At 46.5% G+C, this 9,462-nt stretch overlaps 1 long non-coding RNA gene across 3 annotated transcripts in view; it reads right to left on the reverse strand.

Moving 5' to 3' along the window:
* Positions 1-9,008, reverse strand: part of LOC130347214 (uncharacterized) — an 86,103-nt gene extending 77,095 nt beyond the window's left edge. For 2 of the 3 annotated variants that reach the window (XR_008885188.1, XR_008885187.1), the window contains exon 1: positions 8,942-9,008. This is a non-coding gene — a long non-coding RNA (uncharacterized LOC130347214). The remainder of the gene's footprint in view (positions 1-8,941) is intronic. The other variant, XR_008885186.1, reaches the window with a different exon arrangement.
* Between the last annotated feature and the right edge of the window lie 454 nt (positions 9,009-9,462).

The raw sequence follows: 9,462 nt of genomic DNA on the forward strand, positions 1-9,462 counted from the left end.
CTCCATGTAGCTCAATGTCCAGCGGTTGGACTCCCCGCAATCTAAAACCTATCCTTTGGATGGGGGTAAGTTTTAGTGCACTGGAGTACTTCTTTAAAATGTCCCCTTCTGACCCCCTAAAACTTTCTTATTTTTCCATATACAGGGCTGTAAGGGGGCTTATTTTTTTGTATTTTTTATTGCTACCATTTCTGTATGATGGGACTTTTCGATCACTTTTTATATTTTAATAGTTCGGACATTTATGCACGTTGCGATACCACATATGTTTAGGTTTACTTTTGTTTATTTTATTAGAAAAATGGGGGGGAGGGGGGACTTAAACTTTTATTTAGGGGAAGGGCTTATTCACATTTATTGCTTTTTAATTTTTTACTTTTTTTTCCACAATTTTTAGTCTACATAAGGGCAGTGTTTTCACACAGTGCGTCTCCAGTTGTTGAAAAACTACAACACCCAGCATGTCCAGACAGCCAAAAGATGTAATTTTTTGCTTCCAGACACTGATCAATGTTGTGCCATAGGAACCTATAGCACAGCATTGATCAGTGTTATCGGCGTTACATTACTACAGGCTGCCTGAATTATTGGGACGTTGATCCAACAAGCCGGAGGCAGGTGGGGAACCTCCACCCATCCGCTCAGCTGATCGGGACCCCGCGGGTTCTACTGTGGCTTTCCCAATCAGCTCCACTGGTTTAGGCATTTTAGATGCCGCAATCAACGTTGATTGTGATACCTAAAGGGTTAATGCCGGACATCTCCCAGATCGGTGATGTCCAGCAATAGCCAGTATGAAGAGAGCTCAGCTTCTGGGCTCGCTTCATTGACCCCCGATCCATGGTTGCGCCATATATAAACGGCGGCCAGCCGTGATGGAGTTGAGAGGCATCCTTCCAGCGCTGAGCACTGCTGGGAGGAGAGACAGTAAGGGTTGGAGGGACCGGGCCGCGCCGCTTGTAAGCTAAATTTACTGCTGCCGGAGCCCGGTGACCGACTCTGCTCTGGTGTTAAATCTGCATGTCTGCTTCTGTGCGGCGCAGCCTGGAACCTTAAGCCAGCAGCGCCACATAATGGCATATTTTTTCATAGAGCAAAATGGTTATATTGAACTTCGCAAAATTCATGATTTGCTTGTGAATGTGATATATCATGCAGTTTCTATTTTCACAATAGTTTAAGACCTGTAAATGGAGGGTTAAATTCAAGATTAGACCTATAGATTCCCCCTTAGGGTAATCCAAAAAATACCCATTCTTCCCATATACCCTATATTAATACCTTTCCCATAAGCTTTATTCGTATTAAACTACACACTTCTTTAAGTTTAACCCCTTCCCGACATATGACATACCTGTACGTCATGAGTGGGAAGGTGTTCCCGACCCATGACATACAGGTACGTCATGAACATTTTTGCGGCTACTCGCGGCATCCCGCAGCGCAAATCTGACTAGCTGATAGCGAAACGCTGCTATCAGAATACTTAGCAGCGGGGTGTGTGAGTCCGGATCACGGGGATCGGGACACACACCGCTCTGCTAAGTGTCCCTTACCCGTCCCCCGGCGTCACTGACCCAGCCATGCGCTGTCCCGAGCGGTCCCGGCGCGAGCGGCGTCCTCCAGGCAGTCCCGGCGGCGTTGCATCCCGCCGGTGAGTTTCCGGCAGCGGGGCGGCATCTTCATTGGCAGCAGTGAGATCGCCGTAAAGTGATCTCACTACTGCCTCTGGGACTTTCAAAACTGAAACTCCCAGCATGCCCAGACAGCCTTTGGCTTTCTGTGCATGCTGGGAGTTGTAGTTTTGCAACATCTGGAGGTCCACAGTTTGGAGACCACTGTATAATGGTCTCCAATCTGTGCTCTTCCAGATGTTGCAAAACTACAAATCTCAGCATGCTGGGAGTTGTAGTTCTGTAACATCTGGAAGAGCACAGATTGGAGATCATTATACAGTGGTCTCCAAACTGTGGACCTCCAGATGTTGCAAAACTACAACTCCCAGCATACCATACTGCCCAAGCATGCTGGAAGTTGTAGTTCGGCAACATCAGATCCTTCAGATATTGCCGAACTACAACTTCCAGCATGCCTGGGCAGTCTGGGCATGCTGGGAGTTGTAGTTTTGCACCAACTGGAGGCACACTAGTTGGGAAACATTGTCCGTTTCCTACCTCAGTGCCTCCAGCTGTTGCAATTGTTGCAAAACTATAACTCCCAGCATGCACTGACAGACCATGCATGCTGGGAGTTGTAGTTTTGCAACAGCTGGAGGCACACTGGTTTGGAAACACTAAGTTTGGTTGCAAAACACTTGAAAGTTTATTACTTAACTTAGTGTTTCCAAACCAGTGTGCCTCCAGCTGTTGCAAAACTACAACTCCCAGCATGCACGGACAGCCAAAGGGCATGCTCGGAATTTGCAACAGCTGGATGTTTGCCCCCTCCCCCCAATGTGAATGTACAGGGTACACTCACATGGGCGGAGGTTTACAGTGAGTGCTGCAAGTTTGAGATGGCGCAAATTTTGCGCTGCAGCTCAAACTCTCAGCGGCAAACTTGCTGTGAACCTCTGCCCATGTGACTGTACCCTAAAAACACTACACTACACTTACACTAACTTAAAATAAAAAGTAAAAAACACTACATATACATATACCCCTACACAGCCCCCTCCCGAAAAAAAATGAAAAACGTCTGGTACGCTACTGTTTCCAAAACGGAGCCTCCAGCTGTTGCAAAACAACAACTCCCAGTATTGCCGGACAGCCATTGACTGTCCAGGCATGCTGGAAGTTTTTCAACAGTTGGAGGCACCCTGTTTGGGAATCACTGATGTACAATACCCCTATGTCCACCCCTATGCAAATCCCTAATTTAGGTCCCATATGTGGGCGCAAAGTGCTCTGGGGGCGCACAACAAGGCCCAGAAGGGAGAGTGCGCCATGTACATTTGAGGTGATTTGCACAGGGGTGGCTGATTGTTACAGCAGTTCTGACATAAACGCAAAACAATAAATATCCATATGTGACCCCATTTTGGAAACTACACCCCTCATGGAATTTAATAAGGGGTGCAGTGAGCATTTACACCCCACTGGTGTATGATAGATTTTTGGAACAGTGGTCTGTGAAAATGAAAAATACAATTTTTAATTTGCACAGTCCACTGTTTCAAATATCTGTCAAACGCCAGTGGGGTGTAAATGCTCACTGCACCCCTTATTAAATTCCATGAGGGGTGTAGTTTCCAAAATGGGGTCACATGTGGGGGGTCCACTATTCTGGCACCATAGGGGCTTCCTAAATGGGACATGCCCCCCAAAAACCCTTTCAGAAAAGCTCACTCTCCAAAATCCCATTGTCGCTCCTTCCCTTCTGAGCCCTCTACTGCGCCCGCCGAACACTTGACATACACATATGAGGTATTTCCTTACTCGAGAGAAATTGGGTTACAAATTTTAGGGTGATTTCTCTGCTTTTACCCCTTGTAAAAATTCAAAAATTGGGTCTACAAGAACATGCGAGTGTAAAAAATGAAGATTTTGAATTTTCTCCTTCACTATGCTGCTATTCCTGTGAAACACCTAAAGGGTTAAAACACTTACTGAGTGTCATTTTGACTACTTTGGGGGGTGCAGTTTTTATAATGGGGTAATTTATTACGTATTTCTAACATGAAGACCCTTAAAATCCACTTCCAACTTGAACTGGTCCCTGAAAAAGTACGATTTTGAAAATCTTGAGAAAAATTGGAAAATTGCTGCGGAACTTTGAAGCCCTGGTGTCTTCCAAAAGTAAAAACATGTCAACTTTATGATGCAAACATAAAGTAGACCTATTGTATATGTGAATCAATATGTAAAATATTTGGAATATCCATTTTACTTACAAGCAGAGACTTTCAAAGTTAGAAAAATGCAACATTTTCAAAATTTTCATGAAATTTTTAGATTTTTTACCAAGAAAGGATGCAAATATCAGTGAAATTTTACCAATAACATAAAGTAGGCATCATAATGATAAGTTAAAGCATCCCAGAGTTATTAATGTTAAAAGTAACAGTGATCAGATTTTCAAAAAATGCCCAGGTCCTGAAGGTGAAAATGGGCTGGGTCATGAAGGGGTTAAAATAAAGCTTATGGGAAAGCTAATAAAATAGGGTATATGGGAAAGGAGGGGGCAGAGTGAATAAAGTTTTTAATACAGTGCATAGCCCACAGCTGTTTCTGAGTGCGTGCTGCAGACGCACTCAGTTATTATATCAGTACAAAACATATATTGAGGATAGAACATACCGTATTTTTCGCCGTATAAGATGCACTTTTTCTTCCCCAAAACTGGGGGGGGAAAAGTTGGTGCGTCTCATACGGCGAATACACACCTATCGGGTCGGTCCCGGCGGCCATCAACGGCCGGGACCCGCTGCTAATACAAGACATCACCGATCGCGGTGATGCCCCGTATTAACCCTTCAGACGCGCCAATCAAAGCTGACCGCCGCGTTTGAAGCGAAAGTGACAGTAACCCGGCTGCTCAGTGGGGCTGTTCGGGACCGCCGTGGTGAAATCACGGCGTACCGGACAGCTTACAGGACACCGGGAGGGACCTTACTTGCCTCCTCGGTGTCTGCTCCGTGCCGGGATCCCCTGCATGGCGGCGCTCTCCTTCGACATCATCACGTCGTCGCGCACGCCGTCCCATCATCCAATAGGAGCGGCGTGCGTAGCGACGTGATGACGGCGACGGAGAGCGTGGATCCCGGGGAAGAAGATGTCTGGAGCGGCGGGGACACGCCGGGGACGCAGCGACAGCGATGATGCGACATCCAGGGCAGCGGTGACGGGTCCAGAGTGGCGGGGACACGTGAGTATTACCTCCTATCCAGTGATCTTCAACCTGCGGACCTACAAATGTTGCAAAACTACAACACCCAGGATGCCCGGACAGATAGTTACCCACATTAGGTTGTCAGTATAGTTCCCCACATTAGGTGCAGTATAGTTCCCCACATTAGGTGCAGTATAGTTCCCCCACATTAGGTGCAGTATAGTACCCCACATTAGTGCAGTATAGTCCCCCACATTAGGTGTGCAGTACAGTTCCCCCACATTAGGTGTGCACTACAGTTCCCCCACATTAGGTGTAGTATAGTTCCCTCACATTAGGTGCAGTACAGTTCGCCCACATTAGATGTGCAGTAAAGTTCCCCCACATTTGGTGTGCAATACAGTTCCCCACATTAGGTGCTTAGTACCGTTCCCCCACGTTTGGTGTGCAGTACAGTTCCCCCACATTAGGTGCATAGTACAGTTCCCCCACATTAGGTGCAGTTTAGTTCCCCCACATTAGGTGCAGTACAGTTCCTCCACATTAGGTGCAGTACAGTTCCCCCACATTAGGTACAGTACAGTTCCCCCACATTAGGTACAGTACAGTTCACCCACATTAGGTTGACAGTATAGTTCCCCACATTAGGTGCAGCATAGTTCCCCACATTAGGTTGGCAGTATAGTTCCCCACATTAGGTGCAGTATAGTTCCCCACATTAGGTGCAGTATAGTTCCCCCACATTAGGTGCAGTATAGTCCCCCACATTAGGGAAGTATAGTCCCCCACATTAGGTGCAGTACAGTTCCCCCACAGACATTCAGCCTTCAGCCATATACAGTGTATGGCTGGAGGCTGAATGCCTGTTTACTGCCCCACTTCAGTATTCCGACCACCACTCCGGCGTCACAATCTACTGCTATGGCCTAAGGGCCATAGCAGTAGGTCCCGGGACCGGAGGTGGGGTGGTCGGAACACTGAAGATGACGTGCCGCTGGTCACTTACCATGCACGTTCGTCCTCCTCACTGCTCCGCTCTGTTACTATGGGCGCACGCACGGGACATCAGTGACGTCCCTGCGTGCGCTACCTCCCCGAGGCCCCTGCGTTTTTAAAGTTAATGCGGGGCTGCAGAGAGGTAACCGGGGCATCCTTGTGTCCCGAAAAGATTTTTCAGGACACAGGGATGTCCCTAATGTGACTGGTGCCCTCTGCGGGCACGGGGGCCGGAGCAGACGCTCCATAAGCGCCAATGATGATCCGGCCCTGGTGGCCGCTGGAGGGCAAAAAAATGCAGCCACATCTCAAAGCGGCCCATCGGGAAATTTCCCGGTATCCCGTTAGGCCTGTCCGGCCCTGCCCCTATGTTACCCATGTACACTCCTCTACACCCCCAACACCCCTCTGTCACCCACATACACCCCTTTATCATCCATGTACACTCCTCTATACCCCTGATCCTACACTCGTCTACACTCCTGAGTTTTAATACAATGCTAACTCCCTAATCAAATACACTGCAGACCCCCCTATCCCTAATATACTGCTGATCCCCTCCCCCTAATACACTGCTATTCCCCTCCTCTCCCATCCCCAATACACTGCTGTTCCTCTCCCCTCCCCCTAATGCTGACCCCCTTCCTCTCCCATCCCCCCTAATACACTGCTGATCCCCCTCCCATCCCCCTAATACACTGCTGATACCCCTCCCATCCCCCCTAATGCAATGCTGATCCACCCTCCCCCTAATACAATGCTGAGCCCCTCTCCCCCTAATACAATGCTGAGCCCCTCTCCCCCTAATACAATGCTAATCCCCCTCCCCCTAATACAATGCTGACCCCCCTCCCCTTCTATCCCCCCAAAACACTGCTGCCACCCCCCCTAATACACTGCTGATCCCCCCTCCCATCCCCCTTAATACACTGCTGATCCCCCCTCCCATCTCCCCTATTACAATGCTGATCCACCCCTCCCCCTTATACAATGCTGATCCCCCCCCAGCCCCCCCAAATACACTGCTGTATCCCACCCCTGTCCCCTCCACTTAATACAATGCTGTTCCCCCCCACCCCAGGGCCACATTAAGGCTGTCTGGAAGACGGAGAACTTCATTATGATGGCCCCCCCGACAGTTCCCCCACATTAGGTGCAGCATAGTTCCCCCACATTAGGTTGTAGTTCCCCCAGATTAGGTGCAGTATAAGTCACCGCACATTAGGTTGGCAGTACAAGTCCCCGCACATTAGGTGTGTAGTACAGTTCCCCACATTAGGTGTGCAATACAGTTTTATTGCACACTTTATTATTAAGTGTTTTTCTAGTTTGATTGACCCTGATGGTCGCTTTGTGTGCCTTTATGGCGAATTTTGCCATGTGCCTTTTATATTGGCTGCAATATATATCCCTACCCCATATTCTAGTGATGTAGTAAGGAGGGTGGTGTCCTTTGTCTCTTCCCTGCCAGATGTGCCCCTTCTTCTGGTAGGAGATTTAAATGATCTTTTGAATCCGTCCATAGATTAATTTGGGGGTAGAGGGGCCCCTATAGAGTCTTCTGTTACTGGTCTGACTAGGTTTGTAGAGGAAGCTGGGTGGGTTGACTTATGGAGTTGGTGCAATCCTGCAGGTAGGCAGTATTCCTGCGACTCTAGTTCCCATGGTACTCTGTCACGTATTGATTTAGTGCTGGGTAATGAGCTGATCTTCCCATGGGTGGCGTTGGTGGAATATCTCCCCTGTCATTTATCGGATCATTCTCCTATTCATGTACACCTTAACTTAAGTTCTAGTCCTAGAGTTAGGGGGTCCTTGTGGCATTTTATTCCAATCTGGCTTCAGGTACCTACAATCGGTCACACCCTGGTAGCGGATATTGAATCTTTCCTGGAAATTAATTGTGGCTCAGCTTTGTTGGGGGTAGTGTGGGATTCTCTGAAGGCTTTTGTCCCGGGTGTGTTTATTAGAGACATTACCACATGTAAATTGAAGAATCAAGGAATACAGGAGTTGTTGCAATGGCAGGTGCTTTTTGCTGAGAGGGAGTTCCTTGGGAGCCTGTCTGGTGCTGTTCAGGTTCGCTGGCAGTCTTTGAGCACTCTACTGTATGTACATCTACTGCACATGGCGGATAATAAAGTTTTTTTCAGCAGCAGCAATATTTTGAAAGTGGGGAAAGCACTGGCCGTTTACTGGCACGTATGATTCGGGTGCAGCAGGAGTCCATGGCCATTCTTTGTCTCTGCAATGGTGCTGGGTCTCTGGTGCAGGAAGATGCTAAAATTCTTGATGTGTTAGTCTCCTCTTATGAGGAGACGTATTCCTCCAAATAGTTTTATGATGATGTTACTGTGTATCAATTTGTTTCCTCTATCCCAGTGGCAGCCCTGTCGCAGACCCAGAGAGACTTCCTGAACATACTTTGAGAGAGTTGGAGGAGGCCCTGGGTAATTTGGTAAGATAAACGCATAGCTCTATATGCTGATGATATGCTTCTTTTCTTGGGTGATGTGGTCTTTGTGTCCTCCCTTTATTGGTTTACATATATTGATGTGTCTTTGCTCTGTGTCGGCCTAAATGTGTGGTGATTCTTTTGTTTCATGTTTTTTTTTCTTATTTTCCTTCCCTTATAGCCCAGTATAATATTCTCCTACTCCTAATGTGTCTTCCAAGGCTTTTCTTTTCTTTTTTGGTGACTGCTACACGGGTTATAACATGGTGCTCTAGTTTATATTTGCCATAAGAACCTGGAGGGAGGTGTCATTCCTGGGGGTGGGGGGAAGGGATGGGGGGTTGTTTTGATTTGTTCATGTGTGTTTTTTATGTTTTGTCAAAAACTAAACAAAAACCTTAATAAATCTTTCTGATAAAAAAAAAAACTATATTGATAAAGGGGATTCCTACAAATAAAAAACAGGGACTAAGGATCATAAATGTTCCTAATCTCTGTACCTGAGACAAGGTTGTGTTATATAAGAAGCTGTTCATAGATGATATACTTATTAACAACACATATATCTTCATGTATAAGGGAGAGACTATGACATCTCTACAGGTCTAGATTTTACATCTAGCCTGATTGTTATCAGTAATTAATATAAATATTAATTACCTGTCTCGTGGTTCCTTTCGTGCAGCTGACGAGGGTTCACCTTCTCACCGGGCATCAGTCATCTGTAAAAAGACACCAGTATGATAACATGCTCCTTATACATGCTACAGACGCTAATATATATAACACTCTAGGGCCAGAACTACTTATCTCAGGGATTATGAAACCGCATAAGAAAAGGGAACAAAAAATAAATAAATAAAGGAATACATAGGGATCTAAATGATTTTTTCTAACTTAAAATATTTTGTACATTTTAAATATTTTTTATAAAATATTTTATCACATTTTTTTTATAATATATAAAACAGTTAATCATGTAATAGGAATGTATGCCCTTTAATTTTGAAAGGGGCGGTTGAATTATTTTATTAATTGTTTTACCCCTCTGCCCTCCTCTTTTATTCCCCTTGTCATCCTTGTCCACCCCTCACCCCTGTTAACCCCCGCCCCCCCATGTCCACCCCCCTTTCTCCCGAGTCCACCCTCTTGTCATCCCTGTCTACCTTGGCCAACCCTTT

Source organism: Hyla sarda, unplaced genomic scaffold (assembly GCF_029499605.1).
Source record: "Hyla sarda isolate aHylSar1 unplaced genomic scaffold, aHylSar1.hap1 scaffold_816, whole genome shotgun sequence".
NCBI lineage: Eukaryota > Metazoa > Chordata > Amphibia > Anura > Hylidae > Hyla > Hyla sarda.